Genomic DNA, 22885 nt, shown 5'->3' on the forward strand with positions numbered 1-22885 from the left:
TAGAGTGCTGGATTAGGGCCGAAGAGACCCAAGTTCAAATCCCCATTCAGCCATGAAACTAGCTGGGTGACTCTGGGCCAGTCACTTCTCTCTCAGCCTAGCCTACTTCACAGGGTTGTTGTGAAAGAGAAACTCAAGTATGTAGTACACCGCTCTGGGCTCCTTGGAGGAAGAACAGGATATAAATGTAATCATCAATCATCATCATCATCAATAGGAATATAGTATGCCCCAGCCCTCAGCCCCCACCCAAGGCCAGGCACCAAAGGCCTGTCCCCTTTGGCAGCCAGCTTCGGCGGCTGCCTACAGGTCGGTCGCCAGCTGCACCACTGGCGCTCCCCTCTGTTTTTATAGACTCCCAAAAACTCAGAGTCACCGATCTCACAGGTGACTCCAAGCTGGGGCAGATGAAAATTAGTGTTCACAGTTGGAAATAGTTGCCAGCACTCAGGAAGACGAAAGGGCAAAGCACAGCTACACAGACCGAAAACCTCCGAGCTGTCCATGACGAGCTGGGGGGACATGGGTAGCTAAGAAGGCCATGAAATGTCTCCAGACCAATGTCAAGGAGACAAGCTAACACAGTCCAGGAAGCCCCCTATCTTCTTCACCTCCCTTACATGTAGAAGGGTGATTAGGCTGGGTGCCCTTCTTGTGTGATTAAAGGTCATCCCAACAGTGTGTCAGGATGTCCTACAGCGATACCAGGGTGGGCGCATTCCTGGCACATTCCTGCCCTGATTATACACTGGGGCTGCTGTTTATCTGAATCAGCCCAATATCCAATCAGCTTCAGAGGCCCTCCTCTAGAGTTTAGGGAGGTACAACCAAAAGACAGGAACTCTTCTGTGGTGGCACCTCATTAATGGAGGAAGCTGTCCTCTGAGGTAATCATACAGTGCTGACTTTCAGACAGCAGGTAAAAGAAATTCATATCAGTCTAAGCTTTAGGTGGTTGACTGTGATATTTCTCACAGTAAACACAGGTGTTTCACACAGTTTTAAATTATGTATTGGGTTTGTATTTTTGTTAATGCATTTGATTTTACCAGTTTTAAAGCACTGTCAGCCATCTTAGAGGCTTCAGGGCAGAAAGGTGGCACATAAAAGCTTTAAATAATACTTCAGTTATGTCCCACAAAAGGAGTTATCACCTGTTTAAGATAGTCCCACCACCTCCCACAAGTCAGCCTTCACAGTATGCTTTACATATATTTCCCCAAACATATAACACATCTCAAGGCAGCTGCCAACTCACAAAAAAAACCTATAATATAAAACATAAGCTCAAAATCTGCCCCATCATCAACACAAACATCAATACCCTTAAAACGATGTCCAAATGAATCAGCTTGGATAAATCAAATAAATTCAAATGCCTGTTTGAATAACATCTTGATTTGCTTTTAAGAAGAACACAAGAGTTTGGCTCTGGCAGATCTCCACTATGGTGCCACAGTTGTGTGTGCCCTTGCTAGACTTCTCTGGAGAACGCACCTCTTGGTGGGGCCTCCCAGCAGATCTTAAGCAAAATAGGACCATAGGGAGAAAATGTTCTCCTGGTTGGCTTGTCCCAAGGTGCACAGCACTTTACAGGTAAACTGTCAGCAAATGTCATTACCTTTGAAGCGAAGTAGTAACTAATGCAATTGTCACCAGTTTGAGGATGTGCTCTTTCACTGTCCTACTCCCAACAGGAGGGGAATCATGGTCTCCGACACTAGCCTCAGCTTCTCAACCATCTATTTCTCACAAGTAGAACTGTGAAGGAAGCCCCCACTGGAGTTTAGGTAATTTCACTCACTAACCCCTGTTCCAATGCAAGGTCCCAGTAGTCTAGTCACTGCCACCACTCTCTCTTCCAGAGAGAACTCAGAAATGGGTCTGAACCAAACTTTGGAGAATCCCCTCTGTTTCTGCAAAGTGTTAGTCTGGCTTCTTTCCCCCTTCTGTTACCTTTCCCTTTTAAAAGTAGTTCAAATGAGCAGTCAGCTCGTGGAGACCCAACTCCAGAGTCTCTGAGCACGCACACATACACTGAAAGATCGTTCTCTCTAAATGATTACTTTATTAATTTACAGGAATCCAGGTGGGGAGGGGAATTATTAAATTATTATTAGTAAAATGAAGCAGAAGTCATTTCTAGGTCCCAACACATTCTACAGTCTAAGCAAGGCACTTGCATATCTTGGTGACAGGCAGTCCAGCAAATTGATGGTAAAAGCTGACAACTTAAAGGCAAAAGCTAAAAGGTGAAGTTGTGTCCTCAGGTCAGTGTCAACTCCTGGAGACCACAGAGCCATGTGGTTTTCTTTGGTAGAATACAGGAGGGGTTTACCATTGCTTCCTCCTGTGCAGTGTGAGATAATGCCTTTCAGCACCTTCCTTTATCGCTGCTGCCTGATATAGGTGTTTCCCGTAGTCTGGGAACATACCAGCGGGGATTCAAACCAGCAACCGCTTGCTCGCTAGGCAAGTCATTTTCCCACTGCTTCTTAGAGTTTCTTCAGTCAAGCACCTGGAGGGGTGCTGTGCACCTTCCACCAATCAGAGGTGGGCCACGAAGGCTCAGGTCGAGAGCAATTCAGCCAGTGAGAAGATGAGATATCTTGTGGGCAGCGGTGACACTGGCACCTGTACATAGTTAAAAGAGTTTTTCAGTTACCGTCTCCACAGAAATTTGGGGTGCAAAGTGTTCATTTCTCCTGTGCTAGACAGGATTAGGGGATTAATGCAGGGCAGGTGGGTGCTGTAGACATACTGCTCTCACTTTCAGGAGAATGGAGGCTAACTTCCACTATTCTGTCACAAGAATGTTTTAAAATTTCATGCTGCTGCAAACCAGTTTTCCTCTATGGTGCTATAGAGCCAAAGCCTTAAGAATGTAAATCTCGTATAAGGCTGCTGGTTGACATCCAGGCTAAATTACTCCTGAATAGTCCTATTAGAATTAAGTAACCCTTTAGAGTAATCCTCAAGCAGTACTATCACATCACATAGCCTGGATGTCAACCACTGCCTATACAACAGTTAAGAAAACTCCTCTAGGCACTGTTGTTGAGTTTCCTACACCCTTCAAGATTAGGCTTTTTCAAACCTTTGTTAGAACTACAGTTCTCCTGACCTTTCCCCAAGTATTTCTGTTCATCTGACCCATATGTCATCTCAAGATAATTAGCTTTTCATTATCAGCAATTATGCAGGTTGGCCTTTGAAACAATTTTTGGTAGTTACAGGTGGCCCTTGTTATCCATGGGGAATTGGGGGGTTACATTCCTGGAGGTCTCTGCAGGTCTCCAGCTGTTTAGCAGTGCCCCCCACAAACGCTTAATTCTGCTGATCTTTTGCAAAAAATAATGGGAATTTTTAAGAGCCACAAAATGGCTCCATTCAGCAAAATGGTGGCTGGAAATGATCTCTGAAGTTATTTCCAGCCACCTAGGAACTATGTATAAGTGAATTTACACTATTTTTAGAACTGCGTATAATTAGGTCGGGTATACATGGCCCGACCACAGATACATGAAACTGCACGTGCTGGGGCTGTGGATAACAAGGACCACCTAGATGTTCAACACTCAGCTGAACTATTCCATCAAAAAGATTGCCCCTAAATCATCTCTCAAATTTTAAAAGCAAATCAGATCATGAGTCCCATGAAGACCACACCCTTATACATAGCATAAATACAAACACCTACCAATTCCACACAGTCTATAACATAGATAATAACCCCTGTCAACATGTATGGCCTGATCCTACGTTTGCTTACTGAGAAGCAAGTCCCACTGATTTCAGTAGGATTTATTCCCACCTGAAGACCAATTCAAACATGATGTTGTGCCTGTGTTCAGATGTCTGTACACATGTACATGTTTTTGTGTGAATGACTGCACGTGCCTTCATTTAAAAAGTGAACCTGGATACAGGTTCCTCAAATGCATGGTACAAATCGGAGGTACAGGTGCATCCACAATCTTAAGCGTAAAACTATAAAGCACATCGAGGACAATTCTTACCAGCTGCTCCATGCCCCTGCCCTCTACCTTGGAGGCTGCCAAAGCCAGAGCCTTCTACAGGCAACACAAGACTTTCTACCCAAAGAGACACGTTGAAGTCAAGGTTGGTGTTATTTTATCATGGCCTATTCAGTGCTAAAGTCACCTCAAACCTGTTTGGCATCGTGTGGAAGGACAAGAATCAGCAGTTTTAGATGCAGAATGGCAGAAATTAAATGACAATTTATATCTGATCATTTTTATCTACAGATATTTGTATTGCTTGAAAGTACTTTCCATGAGTCTTTACAAAAAGGTCCACCACAACAACTGGAGAAGAAGGAGAAAATGCTTTCCACATTATTCCCCAGCTTGCAATTGACATCTGCCAGGTCTTTTCTTCTCGTGCTTTCACATTAATGCAGATTTTCAGACGTGATAAAACAGCAGAAAGAGGAAGATGACAATACAGCACTCCTTGATCAATAAGGTTATCTCCCATCAGCCTCCTAATCTTTGTGGCCTTCCATCACATAGTAAAGTGTGCCGTCGAGTTGGTGTCTACTCCTGGCGACCACAGAGCCCTGTGGTTGTCTTTGGTAGAATACAGGAGGGGTTTACCATTGCCTTCTTCCCCCGCAGTATGAGATGATGCCTTTCAGCACTTTCCTATATCACTGCTGCCCAATATAGGTGTTTCCAATAGTCTGGGAAACATACCAACTGGCAACCTCTGGCTTGCTAATCAAGTCATCTCTTCGCTGCACCATCAAATATTCACTGCTTATTACTGTTGTACTTCTGGCAGATTTCCTAAAAAAGAAAGAGCATGAATATGAACCAATGTTTTGATAGGTTCATTACTACCCACAAGCTCATGAAGAGCACTGAGCTTAACTGAAGGCTTCTTGCTTTTCCTCTGCTGCTGGGATCATCTCTGCACAATACCACATCCAGAAGCATTGCACACTTTTAACTGCAAGTGTCAGGCAAAACATTTTCTCTTGTAAAGAAAAGCAGCTAGAAATCTGCGCAGATATTCAGGTACCCAACTAGCAAAATTCTAGGGCTCTCCTTTTCTAAAGGTTTTCAAACACAGGCTGAATAGTCATCAGTCAGGGGTGCTATAGGAGAGCCCTACACTGAGCAGAGGGTTGCACTAGAAGACCCCCAAGGTTCCTTCCAGCTCTGAGATTCTATGTTGCTACGAACGAACAGATATTCTTCTACACCCTAAGTACTGAAACTGTAGTTGCATTGTTCTACACTAGGTCAAGAAACTGGTGCTGTTTCTGTCAGTTACATAGTTCTGTCAGATTTCAAGGTCCAGATATTAATAAAGCATTCAAAGGACAGAACAGAGATTTTGAGACTGAAGCATCAGTTGGCATGTTTAAAAAGTCATGCAAAGCCTTGGATCAAAGTCCTCCTGAATTCACTGAAGTATGCCAAGGTTTACATGACCTACAATTATAGAACCAAGCTAAAAGGAAGGAGGAAGTGGGAATGTGCAATCAAACTTGAATAGAAATCCTAATTCAGAATAAATTTGGCATAAAACCTGATGACCTTTGCACATACTGTTTCTACTACAGATTCGGTGCATTGTTCCTGTGATTTAAATGTGTTATTGATTTGTATCTTTACCCACCCTGGGAGTTTCATCAGCTCAATGGCCACACATACAGGAGAACCTCGTTACTCACAGGAGTTCTGTCAGGGGCGTAACAAGGCTGGAGTGGGCCCAGACAAAATTTTTAAATGGGCCCCTCGTTGATACACACACACACACACTTCACAATATATAGTCATGTGTGACTTGCCTCTGGGGGGGGGCCTCGAGGCATGGGGACCCCCAGGCAGCCGCCTCCCCTTGCCTAATAGCAGTTACACCCCTGGGTTCTGTTCCTTGCCTACTATTGCAATGGAACCAAGAGTAATGAGGCATAATTTCTATAGGGAAAGGGGGATTAGGGTCCAGGCTGGAGGAAAAATGGTGAAATAACAGCTAGAAATTTTACTTTGGCATGCTCTGTGGTGTCTCCATCTGTGCAGGAATCCCCTTGTGTGCCCAGGAATGCCCCCACCACCACAAAAAAAAGTCAAAGAAGTAAAAAAGAAATGAGCCACAAAATGACTCCTCCTGGGCTCCCACAGATAAAATGGCGGGCAGAAGTGACCTCCACGGTCACTTCTGGCCCTCTAGGAACCGCAGGTACATAGGTTTTAACCCTTTCGTATCCCTGGATATTGGAAATAGGTGTCTATTAGCGGTTCCGCAAACAAGGTCCAACTGTAATTTGTTCTAAATAAAATAAAATAATCTATTTCCCCAATACTACTTAACATTTATGTAACACATTTAGCCTTCAAAAAGATTCATATTTATTATCTCTATAATCCTAACCAATTCAGGAGATATGAGTAGTAACCCTCCTTACTGAGTAAAGAGGCACCTTTTCAAGTGGCGATTCTCTTTTTATGAAGCAAAGGGAAAGCAACTGTCCCTAGCCAACTCCAGCACAGCACCCCCAGGAACATGGGAAGCTGCCTTATACCAGGTCAAACACTTGGTCCATCTAGCTCAGGACTGTCTAGACACTGACTGGCAGCAGCTCTCCAAAGTTTCAGATAGGAGTCTCTCCCAGCCTTACCTTAGAAAGCACATCTGTCCCAGTGTGTTTATACATCTACAGAACCAATGCAGAAATATTAGACAAAGTGTGTATTTACATGATTGAAGCTCAACATCTAGAACTTGTTTTTTTTTTTATAAAGGCTGCTCTTCCACACAATACAGGAGGTCCCTTAAATCTGTCCATCATTGAATCCAGAGCTGATTTCTGACTGCTTTAAAGAGACTCTACCAAGCCAACTCCCACTTTGTTCCAAATTTAGCTTCTGAAAACAAGTGTCTTGGTTATGTAAGACCAACAGCATTACAGTTATGGCTCTCAAAACATGGAGCTCTAAGGGAAATATTGGTGGCTAATTTATGCCCACACATTTCACAACAATGATGTGAAAGTAGGTGAAAAGGGAGACAGCAAGATAATAGATGTTCATGTCTAAAAATCAAAGCAAGTCAATACAGGCTAAACCTCCACATATTCTCATTTTAGTGTTGAAATCAGTTTGGAAGTGAAAAGTTATAGTTTTAAGATTTGAAAGCAGATATGTGGGGCGGAAAATTTTCCAAAACAGAAAGAGGTGGAAGTTGCTCCTTCCCCTTCTCAAGTGGCAGCACAGAGGTCTTCTGGAACTCACTCTATTGCATGTGTGCAATGCTAGTCCAGATGCCCAGAAGTATTTCATAAAATTTATTAGCAACAATGAATGGATGCCAGTGCAATATTAGGCAAGTTCAGCAATTACAAAGTTGTGATTAAAGTTTTTCAGGGCTTATACTCAGGAAGTATGTGAGAAGGTACATACTGTATGTTTTACTGATTTATTGAGTATTCCAATTAAAAAATTCTTTCCACATAAAGCTTTGAATTTGTTTCAGTATAACAATTAAAGCACATGAACCATCTATATTGATCCCCCCCACCACCACACAACCTAAATATTTCAGTTCAACTACTTGGTTACTTGAAAAACCTTTCAGATACAGTGTGGAAAATTAATGTTTATATAGGCTTATTACCTACATAAACAGATCAAACATTATTTGTTTAGGGCAACAGGAAATTCTGTATATTAACTGTTTTTGAGAAAAAACTAATGCAAATTTTATGCAAATGATGCAGGTTTCTAGAAAGCCTGTATCTCTGATTGAAAGTCCCTTTTCTCTTTAGACTGTGAGCCCCTGTGGAACAGGAGATCATGTTATCACTCTTGCTATATAACTGCTTTCTGTGTGTGTGTGTGTGTGTGTGTGTGTGTGTGTGTGTGTGTGTTTTGAAAAGCAGTATATAAATATTCTCAAGGTGAAGAAGAACTGTGGCAACTGGTAATCAACCTTCAACCTTTGCCAAAAACAGTTTCTAAGTTGCTTTTCTAATGAGGTAATGTTTCAGAAGTCTTCACATGTCCAGGACTTGTCCACAAATTTCATTCCAGGCGGTGGTTAGATATCCCATGATACCCCTAAGCCCTCATCAGGAAAGTCAGTGGCTTCTCTCCAATGAGTAGCTCTAATCACAGCCACCACAGTTTTGTTTTGTTTTAAGGGTTCAACAAACAACTTTTGCCATGCCTAGAACAAAAGTGTGTGGAGAAGCCACAAGAATTCTTTGGTGATAAACAGGATCTCTGTCAAAAATGTCTGCATTTTAAATGCAGGGAAGAGACATTTGTGGTGGTGAAACCAAGACTTCTGGGGTTCTGGCAGAGATTGACCGAGTTGCCCGATTGTCACACAGAAGCAACACAAAGAGTCTCTAGCTGTCATCGTGGTTCAGGTTTTGGAAGGCGGGGGAGGGAGGGGACCTGAACAGCACGAAGAATGAAGGGGCAGCAGCATTAGCCTAAGACAGGGATCGGCAGCCTGGGCTCACGAAGAACTACAGTTCTCATCACTGTGGCTGGGGATGATGGGAGTTGTAGTGCCCACTCCTGGCCTACAGAACCAGAAGACAAGCGGCTGGAAAGGCAGCAGCTCATGGGAAGAAGGCATAGAAGCAACGTTCTCTCTAATATTTTTCAACTGTGTGAGGAATGAGGTTTGTTCTGGGAGGCAGGATCAAGGCAGTGTGTGCTCATGTGCATTCAGAGTGGGGCCTTCCCGATTCAACCTGAGTGGGATCTAAAATTAACTGAGCAGACATCCGAAAAACTTGTGAGCACATGCACACGCCTTAGAGGCATCACTGCATAGAAGGTGCAGAGAACTTTCCAAAATTAGGATCTGGACTTGGAAAATCAGAGCAGCCCTTCCGTAAGGCAGGGTGAGGCAATTGCCTCAGGCATGGGCACAAGGTGGGGGAGGGGTAGCAAGCACCAGCCCCTTGCCACCATGGGCACCACCCCATGGGCCTCCCTGCCACCACCCTAATTCGCCCAACTGGTATATGATGTTTATTTCCCCCTTTTGCTCCACTGGGGTACAACTTCCCTCTCCCCACTTCTGCTGTAAGTTAGGAGCACCCCTGCCACCAGTGCCTGGCTAGGTGGCCTAATCTGCTATCGCCCTATAGTCTTGGTGGAATGGCTTGAGAATGCTGAGCACCCAACCACAGATGGGGTGTGTGTGTTATTCTATTGTCCTTCCCTTCAGGCAGCAAAAGGTCTCGGACCATAACTGAGGAAAGAGACTAGTTACAGCAGGGCTGCTCAACTTTGGCCCTCCTGTAGATGTTGGCCTACAACTCCCATAATGCCTGGCTATTGGCCACTGTGGCTGGAAGTTATGTGAGTTGTAGTCCAAAAACGGGGGCGGGGGGAGTTGAGCAGGCCCGGGTTACAGGAATGAGAGGGAACGTCCAGAAAAGAGCAAAGCATGTGGCTACAAGCTACAGAGCTGAGAAGACCAATTCTCAATAACTAGCCAAAGCACTGGCTTTATCCATCAATAAGCCCTCAGGGAAGATGAGTTACGGTTTACCATCCTCTGGCCGGGCACACTCATTTTATATTCCCTTAAGGCAGAGAAACAGAGAAGATCGCAAGATGGTAACAGGCCATCAATTAACTGAATGAGCTAAGAGCTCATTCAGTACTGCGGCAGAGAAGCATCAGATTTAAGATTGAAGCTGAATGCCCAGAAGCTCTGTTCAGACATTTGTAGACAAGTTAACACTTATTACACCTTGGCTAATATCCTGGGAAGCAGGACTTGCTTGATGCACATTCTAAAGAACAGGCTGAGAATTAAATGCAAGGCGTGTGTACACTTATATAAAATTGAATATTTACATTAGTGACATCTTTACCCGCCAGCTATTCTATGCCCAGCTTTTACAATGGAGGGCCTGAAATAACTCCTATGATGTCAATTTTTCCAGCTACTACTGTTAAAACCTGCTTGCTGTAACATGCATCCCCTGTGAAATAGTTATCTGTGACACAGGGAATAAAAATTTGGAGAAACTGAGGCTACAGGCCTTAGGAGTAAACCCTACTGAACTTGCAGGAACTGCAGAAACCTGCATAGGGTTGGGTAATAACTGAATGAGACTTCTTCCCTCATTCAAAGAGCTAGCACGCCATCTTTCCAAATGTCCTTCAATGTGCTTCTGGCCAGGAACATAGTCAAGTATTCTTACAACTTTTAAAAGGGCAGTCAAGACACATTTGTTCACCCAGACTTTTAATTAGCTACTGTTTTAATTGTGTTTTAATAGTTTTAATTTTTTAATTTTAATTAAATGTTTTAATCTTTTATTGGCTGTTTTTATTATTTTGTAAACCGCCCAGAGAGCTTGCGTTTTGGGCGGTATAGAGATGTATTAAATAGATAGATAGATAGATAGATAGATAGATAGATAGATAGATAGATAGATAGTGTGGCAATGTTCTATAGTAGGGATTCTCAAACTTGGGTCTCTAGATGTTGTGTGACTACAACTCCCATTATCCCTGACCACTATGGCAGGATGATGGGAGTTGTAGCCCAGCAGCCTGGACTAGAGGCCCAGCATCTATAAATATAAACCCCACAGGCACAGTTAAGAGCGTCACAGCTTCTGGGCCCTCCTTAGAACTAGAGGCCTCTGAGCATACGCATAACAGTAAAACTTATCTTTCCTGCATAGGATCTGTCAGGGTGCCCTGCAAAAGAGTGTATAAGACATGGCGAGGAGAGCTGGTCTTGTGGTAGCAAGCATGACTTGTCCCCATAGCTAAGCAGGGTCTGCCCTGGTTGCATATGAATGGGAGACTTGATGTGTGAGCACTGGAAGAGATTCCCCTCAGGGGATGAAGCCGCTCTGGGAAGAGCAGAAGGTTTCAAGTTCCCTCCCTGGCATCTCCAAGATAGGACAAGATTTTTTTATTGAACCAACAAACTACCAAAGCATAAGAGAGATTCCTGCCTGCAACCTTGGAGAAGCCGCTGCCAGTCTGTGAAGACAATATTGAGCTAGATAGACCAATGGTCTGACTCAGTATATGGCAGTTTCCTATGTTCCTAAGACCCAGCTCTTCACAAGAACAATGCCTTCTGTTTGACAAATCCTTAACACCAATTCCTGTTTTGTTTCCCCTAGGGGATAGCTGGGCCTGATTTATTATTAAAAGTTCACTGAAAATTTTAACATGGTGAGAATTACAATTATATACGTAACATAGCATACAAGCCGCAAAAAAAAAACAAAAAAAACCCTCACAGCCATATAAGCTTCCCACATGCACTTGGTGACTTGGCAAAGAGGCACCTTTTAAATGTGGTGATTCTCTTTATTTAGCAGGGGGAGAGTAACTGGCCCTATCCACCCCCAGCACAGTACCTCCAGTGACTGTTGCTGGTTATCTTATGTTTCTTTTTAGCTTGTGAGCCCTTTGGGGACAGGGAGCCATCTTACTTATTTATTTATTTCTCTATGTAAACCGCTTTGGAAACTTTTGTTGAAAACAATATATAAATATTGGTTGTTGTTTAAAGGTACCTACCTCGCCCTGACCCATTCACATGTATGTTACCATGCCAGCGATCAGTGGCACTGCCACTGTAGGGTGCTAACAATACACATAAGACGGCCAAGCCCAAGTAGTAGAGCATCTAAGCATGACCAGGCACATGTGAAAAGCTGATGTGGCTAAGGGCTTTCCCCATGGGCCCATATCCTGTATAATCCGGACCATCAAATGAGACAGGGGCAGGAATACTATTGGTTTTTTAAGAAGTAGAAACCCTTCACCTCCAACTGTTTCTTCACCTTAATACCAAGAAAAATGGGGCTTCTCCTCCTTTCCCTGTGGCAAGAGAGAAAAATAACTCCTTCCTGTCCACAGATGAAAGAACTTCTTCCTGTCCAGTACAGAGGGCACTTTGGATATGTTTCCTATGATTTCTATTTGTGGGGAAAGCATAATAAGGCATGCTCCACTGAAGATCTCAAGTTGTATTTTTACTCTGCTGTGTTCTTATGAATTGGCATCTGAGTTTGAGACTGCAGATACCTGATAAATCTACCTATGCACGCTGTACCTATACTCATATATTTTTACACACCTGACTCCCTGCACATGAACCAAATACCAATAGCAGCCAAGTCATTTCCAAATCTGGTCGAGTTTAGTGTCCCTATAGCATTCAATATGGGCAACTCCACATCTCACAGCAAGGGCCAGAGAAGGCTAACTTGGATTCCTCACATGGTAAAATTCAAATCCTAGCCTCAAATTTTGGAGTTGAAGGAATAGCAGGGGGAAAGAGGCCTAACCCTCCCAATCTGAATTTCCACTGTAATTCCCCTAACCATAGTAGTTCCCAAACAAGACAATGCTTGAAAATCCCTCTGGCACACTGTATGGTTCAAGCAGGTACTAAGCAGACCACACTGACTACAAGACATAGGTCTCTACATGGTTTTTCACACAATAGAACTGGCAAAGACCTGTTCCTCTCTGTCTCTCCTGGAGTTAATATAGACCCATCACATCTGGTTCAGTAAAAAGAAACAATCATAATCAACTGCTGCATCTGAGGCTGATGCCTTTTATTCTGAGCAGAGGCACAATGCCTACAGGCACATCTAAACATGATAAGTATAGCAAAAAGATCCCTTCTGCACATAATAAGCTGGCTGAAATTAAATACATGTACACAGTCCCACAAATTTCTCAGGAGACATGGAATTTCTGTGTAGCATAAGCAGCAGTTGGAGTAAACAGTTGAACAATACAATCCATCCAACAATCCCAGCAGGAGAGAAACACGAGTTGCATCCAGCACAGAGAAGGATCTGGATGAGAGAAGCTTTACTGTTTTAAGAGTTCCAAAAACGTCATTACATACAAATCCTCACTGCAGTCCGAGACAGTCCAACCCCATCAAGGAGCTGTGCAAAAATAAAGCCACTCAAAACAAATGGTTAGGAGTTACAAAACCTGCTGACTGGTTTCCAAAGTCTCTCTCATTCTGAAATCTGCTCCCCTAGTTCTCAGCCTTCCTCTGTTGGCAGTGCATGCAGGGTTCCCCCCCACCCCCACCCCACTCAAGTAACATTGCACTCACAGGCCCCTCCTCTGCCTGCCCCCCACCACCACTGTGAGCAATGCTGGTTGCCTTGACTTTGGTCACAAGGATCCCTACAATCCACAGAAGTGATTAGACATTTTGCAAAGGACCGGCCATTGCTTGGATAGGAACATCCCCTTGAGAACACATCAAGCTTTCCCCGTGACACCAGAGGCCTAATTCTGCACCTTTATAAGCAAAGAGCACACTCTGAAGAAGTGGTCTGCCACCAGACCACAATCTATTATGACCCACCCAAGCTCAAAAATTGAATCTGTACATGCCTAATACTAAGGTCTGAGCTGAGGCAGCGCTCACAGGGGCTTTGCAATGAATCCCAAAGCACCTACAAAATGAAAATGAGATTGTCTTTGAGCATGGACAGAGTGCCCTTCTCCAATCCCAGCATCCACACAATCTGCATTCAGGGAATCCCATGTAGAAATTTAATAACCTGGCGAGCCAGCCTACTAAATATAGCAGTAAACACACCAACCACCACCACTCGAGAGATGAATGCCCGTGCATGAGAATGAGAAAGCAGTAGGAACCGGGCAGGGGTGGGAGGGAGCCATAAAAGGGAGAAGATTTCTGCCTTTGCATCTTATCCCCCACAATTCTCAGACACAGGACACTGCTGGCTACATGCCTAGATCAGGGCTTTGACTGTCGCCTTATCCAGGCTTGGGGGGAGGGAAGTATCACTTAATTCGGACCCTTTGCATTCAGCTACTGGCTAAAGAGAAGGAAAAGAGGGGAACGTCTCCTATGCTTCATCAGCGCAGGGGAGAATTCTAATCCACTTTTAGATATTACCCGAGTCAGAACCGCAAAGATGAGAGTAATGTTATTGCGGAATGATTCGTGTGGAGTGAAATGATTTGAGCTCCCGCCTGATGGGTGTAGGAAGACGGCCAACAAGCAGTACAGCTAAAACTTAGCCCCTTTATTCCTCGCTCGCCGACAGCAACCACATGTTAGAGCCGGGAAGAACTCCGCTTCCTGCAGCACCAGGAGAGGGCGCTGCTCCTGCAGTCCGATATGGGGGTGGAAAGGAGGGCTTCCTCACGCCCAGAAAACAAGGAACCGCAAGGGATCTCTCTTCCATATATACCCCGCGCCTTGAGAAAGGAGAGGCATCCTCAACGCTTGCCTGCAGCCAATGGAACCCGAGGCTCCCGTGCAGAAGACACCCACCAAAGCAAGACAGGGCCAGGCCACCCGACTGGAAACCCCACACACACACACACACACACAACTCCGCACTACTACTGCGGGGTGGGAGGCAGAGCCAAGGGTCCGCGTCTCGCCACCCGCTCGCTCTCCACTGTGCAGCCCACCCTCTCTTCTAATCCACAGCGCTGGAACCCGGCCACAGGAATGTCCTTTCTGCTCCCTCCCTCCCTGCCTGGGCCGGTGCATTGCAGCCTTGCCGTACTTGCCCTCCTCCGCTCATGCCTGGTGCCGCCTCCTGCTGCTGGTGTTCAGTCCCCGAAGAAGTTGGCGCGGGGCACCTTAAGCCATAGGGAAGGCTGGCTGCAAGAATGCGGGTCGGTTGCCGCACGATCGCCCCCCGGTTGATCCCTGCAGGGCGCGATCAGTCAGTGCGCCCAGCGTTGCCTGCTCTGCACCGCATCGCGTTGCGCCGCGCCGGGGTGCTCCGAGCCCGGCGAGAGAGGGGGGAGGTAGCAGCGGCTTGGCACACACCTTGGCAGCAGTTACTCGCCGCTGGACACGAGGGAAGGAAACAGAGCCAGCTGGTCCTCAGCCTCTTAAAGAGATACGCGCGCCGTCCAGTTCTGGAGCACAGTGAGCGGGAGTGAGCCAAGCAGGCCAATGGGGACTGGGAGCGGCGTCCAAATATTGGTTTCGCCCGGTGCACCCCTCGCTCGGGAAGAGCGATGGGAGTTTCCGAATTATGATACAAAAGCGGGAGCAACTACTGGCTGAGGCGCGGGGAAAACCGGGGGGATGCGAACTCAGGCGACCAATGGGAGACGCGCGAAGGGTAACTCAAAGGACTGCAGCAGGGCCAAGGCGCAATTCGTTTAAAGAGACAACGAGTAACGGTGAAGGGCGGTTCAGGTGCCTGGAGAAGCCCTAGGAAAAGCGGGAGAGAGAAAAAGGACGAAAGCAACACACGCCCTGCTAACGTCACAGCCTCCTGCGTGGGGAAAAAGCAACCTTGACCTCCGACTTTTCAATAATTTGCATTGCTATTTAAATACAATATACAGCCAAAAAGCAGAGGAGCGGAGAAAAGCGATTGATGTTGGAAGTGATTTTAGGATTATTGCCGATCCACTGAATTTAAGGAAGGATTGTCCAATAAACCTGCTGTGCCCTTGAAAATAAACCCGCTGTCCTTCACATGGAACGTTAGAAACAATTCGCAGTATAACATTCTTAAATACAGCAACAAAGATAAATAAATGTACTTGACTTTACTTTGATTAGAACGAGCACTCTTACAGCCCGATCCTAGGCCGACTTACTCGAAAACTGGTTGATTCTAATTGAGCTTGCTCGGGGAAAACAGGATTGCAGGCGTTACTGTTTCCATGGAGGTCTAGCCTACACAGAAACAAACTGGAGTAACTCTCATTCTTCCTGCAAGGGAACCTGGGAATTTTAGTTTTAAGTATTTATAACGCTGTATTAGAAATTTCACCACCACATGTTCCTTGCTAAAGCCCAGACATGGTATACCAATTAAAGCGTTTGTAGTACTTATGCCCCAATATTAAATTGACCTTTACGGGTTAACGCTCGACACGGTTCCTCTTATTCTTACTCTAATTACATAGCTGGAGGTGTGTCATACACTTTATCCAAGAGACACATGGCAACCAAAAAAAAATTATATGCACTATAAATATTGATTGTTTCTGTAAAGAGAGCGACAGGGTGTAAGAGTGACTACAGTGGGATGGAGTTAGATTTCAGACACCTTTTATAATATTTCCAAATTGCTTGCTGTGTCTCTACCTGAAAGCACCTGGAGGAAATGTTTTTTAAAATTAATTCCTACCCTACTCAGCCCCACTTTAGGCACTTTTATCTCCCAGAAAGGCAGCCAGCAGCAGATAAATAGGAACCAACAATACTGCCATATAAAAGCTGTTAATATAAATGTACCACCACTAAAGTATTAAAAAGGTCATGGGCCATCAGTCACTGGAAGATGACTGGTCAGGGAATTTAAGGCGATTGTAATGGTCCTTGAAAACTGTGACACTCTCTTCAGCTGTTGGAATGCAATAAGATTTCAAGAAGATGACACCCTTCAGGTAATAGGTGGTGTCAAATACACATTGAAACCAGTTTTTCATTTGAATTCAGGAGAGAGAGAGAGAGGGCTGAGAGCTTGAGTTTACTTTTATTGATTGATTGATTGGATTTGTATACCGCCCTTCCAAAATGGCTTTGGGGCAGAGGGAAGGTTTCAACAGTGGCTCCCTGGGAATAATGCAATATCAGCAGTTTTGCTGTCTATTTTTAGAAACCTATTTGCTTCCACCATGTTCTGCCTGTATCTTTGTCAACAAAACAAAATACGTTCTCTGTCTTATAAAGAAAACTGAACCCTGTAGCATTGCCCTAATGCCCTAGGCTTTTCACTTTTTACCAACCGCGGTTTTGAGTATATGCGAATGAGAAATTGTGACAGGTCTTGCCAGCCGTGACCTGAATATCTGTGATTGGAAAGGTGTTGTTTTTTTGTGATTTGGGGGTGGAAGGGTTCACTGGCTCGATCTGCTCATTCCTCTTGGTAACCCTTGCTGACCCATGCCAATTTTAAATGCCTTTGAGTGATTTTTTTGGAGCTCAAAAAATTTCCAGAGATTCTATCTGCTCATTCTTCTTGGTGACTCTTGGTGATATTACAGGATTAAGCCACAACCCAAATACTGTTGTGTGCAGTTTTGTAAAGTGTGAATTTCTCCAGAGGAGGTGTAACTTAACAAATGGGCTGCTGCTGCATAGGCCATATAGTGCAGAAGGAAACAAAGTGGCCCAAATTAAGCTTTTTTGCCAGAATAAATGCTCTGCTCTGTATTGCGGAATGGAATAAGTTTCACAATGTCCCCCCAAATAATACTCCACCTTTTATTTTGAGAACTCTCTACATGACAAAAAGATTAACATTTACTTCAAAAGTTTATTATTCAGAATACTTTTTGAAAAACAATGTTTAACATTTTTAAGGAGAGAGCTCTCAATTAAAATGCAAATAAAAAGTGAAGAGGAAATTATAGAACACATTTTTTCTCTAGAGTGGGCAGAACATGCCTCCCCCCGTGCCGCGTTCTTCTTATGGCTGGACTCTACAGTACAGATGCCACATTACAATTTCAGACACTGGGAAACAGCATTGCATAGTGATTCCTCCTCATGTGGCACAAGGCATGTAGCAGAGCAGAAGCCAGTCCAGCCAGATAGGTGGGAGACTCCTCCAGCCTCCCCCCAACTTCCTTCCTGGCCAAGAACTAGTCTGGGTCAGTGTTATGTATGCCAGGGGGTGCTGTGTTGTGCTTGTTGGACCTCTGAAGCTCCTACAGGTCCGGGTTTTAAATAAAGAGCAGTGGTGTTTTTACGTCTGTGTTTAGACCATTTTTCTTGCTACCAACAGCAGTCAGACCATTTGAGTAGGGTCATCTCCCTTATGGATTTCAGCTATCCTGGTACTGACCTCTCTTCCCACCCCAGTTTTTCCTACCACATAGTCTTGGGCAGAAAGAGGAAAACTAGCCTGGAAAGCAGACAGGAAGGTTTGGCCTAACCCAAAAAGAGAGTATTAGAAAATTAGTATTTTCTCAGAGGAAGCTGGCCCATTTTCTTAAAAAGTTTGAAAATCTCAAGCAAGCTTCATTTAAAAAGTAAACAGACATCACATTATTAATACCAAATTAATTACCTCTGTAAGTAAGTAATGTACCGCAACTTTCTCACTCCCCTAATAATATTTGCCACCCCTTTGTTCCCCCAAACTAGTTCTAGAATCTCCCCAGCCCCCCCCCTCCCCGCCACCAAACATGAAGCTCTTGTTGGCCATTACAACACAGATATTCACCATGCAACTGCAAAGCATTTTTCAACATACAGAGCAAAATTTTGCCAGAAGCATTTAAGTACTGTTGTAACAGACTGACCACTTATCTGAAACTGTCTCAAACTGGTACTAAATTAGCTTAACTCCTGCTACTTCAGTTTAAGTCATTTGTGTCCAGACTGCTGCATAATTGTGTAATTAATCCCAGGATTAGGGGGAGTTAGCATTCTTCTTGAACCACTGCGGTGAAATGCCAGATTGTTTTTTCAAACAATCAAGGGAGAACGCTATGGAGATCACATATGGGGGAAGACCCAATAAAACATTCATAAAGCTTTCAAAAGCAGATGCATGCATTATCTTTACTGATTGAGAGGTGTGGGCTTTGAACTGCCAGCGCTATAGAAACAGGCTGTTTCTCTTTCTCCCCCTGCCTAACAGTCATCGTCATCAAATGCTAATAAAGACCAAAGCCATTCCCACTAGAAAAGACAAGAAACTAAGCAATTGCAGCCTCAAGCTGACAATTACCCCCAAGACAAACCTCACACTCCAGCCAAGATCTTTGAAGATGTCTGGATGCTCTGGGTTTAATCCCATGACAGGCTTATTTGCATCCTTTTCTTTGGATCTCCACAGATATTTCCTCACTGCACAATAAAAGGCAGCAGACCCTGACTATAATTAAACTGCAGTCAAATATGGTTATAATCTGTTCCCCCAATTCCCTTCTCTCAGAACAAAAACAACAGACAACTTTAACCCAATTTGTCACAGAAGCCCAGCTACTCTTGTTGTCCTGGCAGGAATTCTCTAAGGCCTAGCTCCAAACCCATTTTTATACGTGTAAAAAAATCTATAGGTTTGCATACAACTGTAGAAAAGTCTATCTATAGATGTTTATACACCTATTTTTTGCATCAATAAAAAAAACCAGACATACACTTTTACGTTATATTTTTATCCCACTCTTTCTCCAAGGGCCTCAGCAAGGTGGGGGGGAGGCGGAGTGAGATGAGTGTATAAAGTTAGTAGTAACTTTGTTGGTAAAATGCAAATGACACACATGTCTAAAATACAGCCTTAACATAAATTTACTTGGGCAATTTCATCAAATTGCATCATGTAGCCAGGCATATCTCTGTTCACAAAGATACCTCAGAATCATTGGTAAAATTCTTTCAAATAAGAAGCACTAATCTTCTCAGATGCTTTAAGAAATAGAGTTAGATCATATGCAACATCTCACAGAAGAAATTTAAACTTCCTGCTCTGGTGTGTTTAGCATACTGGAAGCCAGTGTGGTGTAGTGGATAGAGTGCTGGATGAGAACTAGGGAAACTTGTGTTCAAATCCCTACTCAACCACAAAACTCATTGGGCGACTCTGGTCAGTCACTTATCTCTCAAACTAACCCACCTCACAGGGTTGTTGTGGCCATAGCCATGTGTACTGTTCTGGGACTGCCTGGAGAAGGAGCAGGATATGAATGTAAAAATAACATTAGATAAATAAGACAGAGATCTCTTTTGGGATCCTCAGTTTACCCTTCCCCACATTTACGATTCCTCAAAGGCTTTGGAATTGTAGAGTTATCTGCTTTCTATGACTTTAGATGGCATAGTCTGGAATCTTAATTCCATAAGTGCTTTCCTTATATGAGGGAAGCCCTAAGCTCCCAAATAACTTGATCCGATATAAGCACTTAAAGCATAGCAGGAATTAAAACTATAAATATGTATTTAAACAAAACAAAACACTGACATCCCAGTCAAACACCCAGTATCACATTATTTTCCCCCTAGACCAATATTGACCAAGTCCTCAAATGAAAGCCAATATTCAGACTTCATTGTAGGGTCCAGGACCCAACTACCCCTCTCCAATTACTCTGACCAGCTTTGTTTGGGGAGAGAATTATCCTCCAGGATGTATGTATGTATTTTTAAAATCCCCTATCCTCACAAAAACTCTGCAAGGGAGGGAGGGATGGAGGGAGGTTAGGATCCAACCTGACTGATGACTGGTCCAAAATCACCTATTAAAACTTTATGGCTGAGCAGGGATTTGAACTCAAGTCCTAGCTCAACACTAACCACTATGCAATACCACTCTCAGTTTAAGAGGAGGCGGGGAGGCCAATTTGAAGATGAGCTGGAAGGTGATGGAGCAGATCTCTTTCCCCACCGCTGTTCCCAAAATGGGCTGCCAGCAAGTCCCATTGCCCCAGTCCCCAGGCCTTCCACATACCTCTCTTGCTTCTGGACCAGCAATGGGGAACCCACTGGTGTTCGTTAAAATGCCAGATTTGGCCCAGAGGACTCCAGCTGCTGACCAAGGGAGGGAGCACTAAGTGGTGCTGGGCTGGGAAATAATCCCATGGTTCCAAACTTTTGTCATCTCTGCACAGTTTACCTGCTTATTGCAGCACGAGCTGGTACAATCTAACTTGATTGCTCTTCGGAAAATGTTTGACCCAAAGGGGTGGTGAATGGGATTTTTTTTTGTATATGCAACTCAGAAAACTGAATGTACTAGTAGTGAAGGGGACAGTAATCCACAGCCCTGATTTCCAACTCCCCATTGTGACCACCACAAAGTCTCTTTTGCATAAAACTATATTATCACACTGTCACCTTAAGTGGCAGAGTGAGGAAATACTTGACTAACAAGCAGAAAGTTCCCAGTTCGAATCCCCGATGGTATGTTTCCCAGACTATGGGAAACACCTATATCAGGCAGCAGTGATATGGGAAGATGCTGAAAGGCATCATCTCGTACTGTGTGGGAGGAGGCAATGGTTAACCCCTCCTGTATTCTACCAAAGAAAACCACAGGGCTCTGTGGTCACCAGGAGTTGACACCAACTCGACGGCACACTTTACCTTTATATTATCACAACCAAACCCATCAGCTGTAGCAAACAACCTATGCCAAGGTCAAAAGAATGGTCTGCATGATGTTTATATTTGGCTCCATCAGCCTCTGCCCAAAGGCACACAAGACCACCTACAATTCTCAAAGCTAACAAGGCAATTCATCAAAATAATATGATACAATACCCAGTTTTATTAGTGCATATTAGTTCTACAATTCTTGACATTTAATATTTTGCACACGATCAGTTTATAATGTCTAAAGTAAAAACATGCCCTGTGAGTTTGCAGGGAAGTTTATTTTTAGGTTTATTTACACACACACCACACACAACAAGGTACGAGGATCCTATAAATCTCTTAACTGTATCGCACTAAGCAAGTGCACTTTTTACACTCCATCATTCAAACTATATGATGCTATTGGCAATATCCAAGCAATACAGACCTTGATTTTGAATACAAGCCAAATTTATATCAAAATAGTAGACAGGCTTTAGCACATCAGATGTTCTAACCTGATTTGTGCACGTTTATACACAAACCAGACACCAATTACCATCTGCTGGATTTGAAATCTTGAAGTAACCGAAGACAAGTTGTTAAGATTTGTTTTCTTCTTGTAATAAGACTCCTACAATTGGCTGACACATACTTTCCCCACTTTCTCTCAACAACCCAGATTTTAACACAAATTTCTGTGACAAATTCCTCTGTTAAACTCTGTGACTCATCCCATTCGAATTCATGTTCAATAACAGGAAGATACTGAATGATTAAGTAGCAGGGCACGTACTCCAGATTACATTAAGGAAATCCCGCTGATTAAATTTACTTTTCCATGTATAAAACAAAGAGTATGGTCTGAATCAAAGAAGGGTGACCAGATCTAACAAAGGGTAACACTACTGTATCTAATATTTATATCACAGAGGAAATTTCAGTAGCACAGCCTGCCATGGTTTAGTGTGGTGGGGGTGGACAAGATATTCATCTGCTGGAATTCCCTCTGCTACTCAAGTATTTAAGGCACAGAGCCTTGTAGCCTACATGGGACTAAAGAAAACAAAAATCCAGTTTGAATTGCATCTGTGAGCCTTCAGTATCCTTGATGCATAAACAGAGCTGGATTTTTCTTCATTTGCATCAGACTCTTTCAGTTTGTGCAGCAAGACACTTTCATGGGACCAAAAGAATCGTTTTGCTGGATTAAGCCCCAAACCCAACTAGTCCAGCATCCTGTTTTCCCGTGTCTAGTCCAGCATGTGGTGGCAAAGAATTTGCCACCAGATGCTCTGGGGAAGCCCACAAACAGGAGATTGTAGCCACTGATAGGCCTGTACTCCATTAATTTGTCTAACCTGTACTTAAAACCATCCAAGCTAGTGGCCATCACCATAATCCATAGCAAATAATTCCATAGATTAAATTATGCACTGTGTGAAAAGAGTGTTTCCTTTCGTCAGTCCTAAATTTCCTGGAAGTCAATTTCATGGGATGACCCCTGGTTCTGGTGTTGTGAGAAGGGGACTAAAATTTATCTCTATCCACTTTCTCCACACCATGCACAATTTTATAAGCCATCAATTTAACACATTGCAGATTATTCAGATCTGCCCATATTTTAATAACTGTAATGAATTAAGTTGTAATTTTTCAATACGTATTATCAGGATTCAGCGTAATAAATGGAGTTCTTTGCCAGACTTCAAACATACGGAAGATATTAAGTTCCACCCATCACACTTAAGTATAAGTTCTCTCTCTCACTCCCACTCCCAGTCTCACACACTCAACCTCCAAGCCATCACACGTTACAGCGTCAGTCTTAAAA

The 22885-nt window shown here is 43.8% G+C and overlaps 1 protein-coding gene across 27 annotated transcripts in view; it reads right to left on the reverse strand.

Moving 5' to 3' along the window:
- Window positions 1-22885, reverse strand: part of MICAL3 (microtubule associated monooxygenase, calponin and LIM domain containing 3) — a 291510-nt gene that overhangs the window by 233558 nt on the left and 35067 nt on the right. For 2 of the 27 annotated variants that reach the window (XM_053252859.1, XM_053252856.1), the window contains exon 1: window positions 14561-14823. The exons of 23 other annotated variants lie outside the window; for them this stretch is intronic. The gene's annotated coding sequence lies outside the window, so the exon portion shown is untranslated. 2 more of the 27 variants (XM_053252864.1, XM_053252860.1) reach the window with 2 other exon arrangements.

The sequence above is a fragment of the Hemicordylus capensis genome, chromosome 5 (assembly GCF_027244095.1).
Source record: "Hemicordylus capensis ecotype Gifberg chromosome 5, rHemCap1.1.pri, whole genome shotgun sequence".
NCBI classification, from domain to species: Eukaryota; Metazoa; Chordata; class Lepidosauria; order Squamata; family Cordylidae; genus Hemicordylus; species Hemicordylus capensis.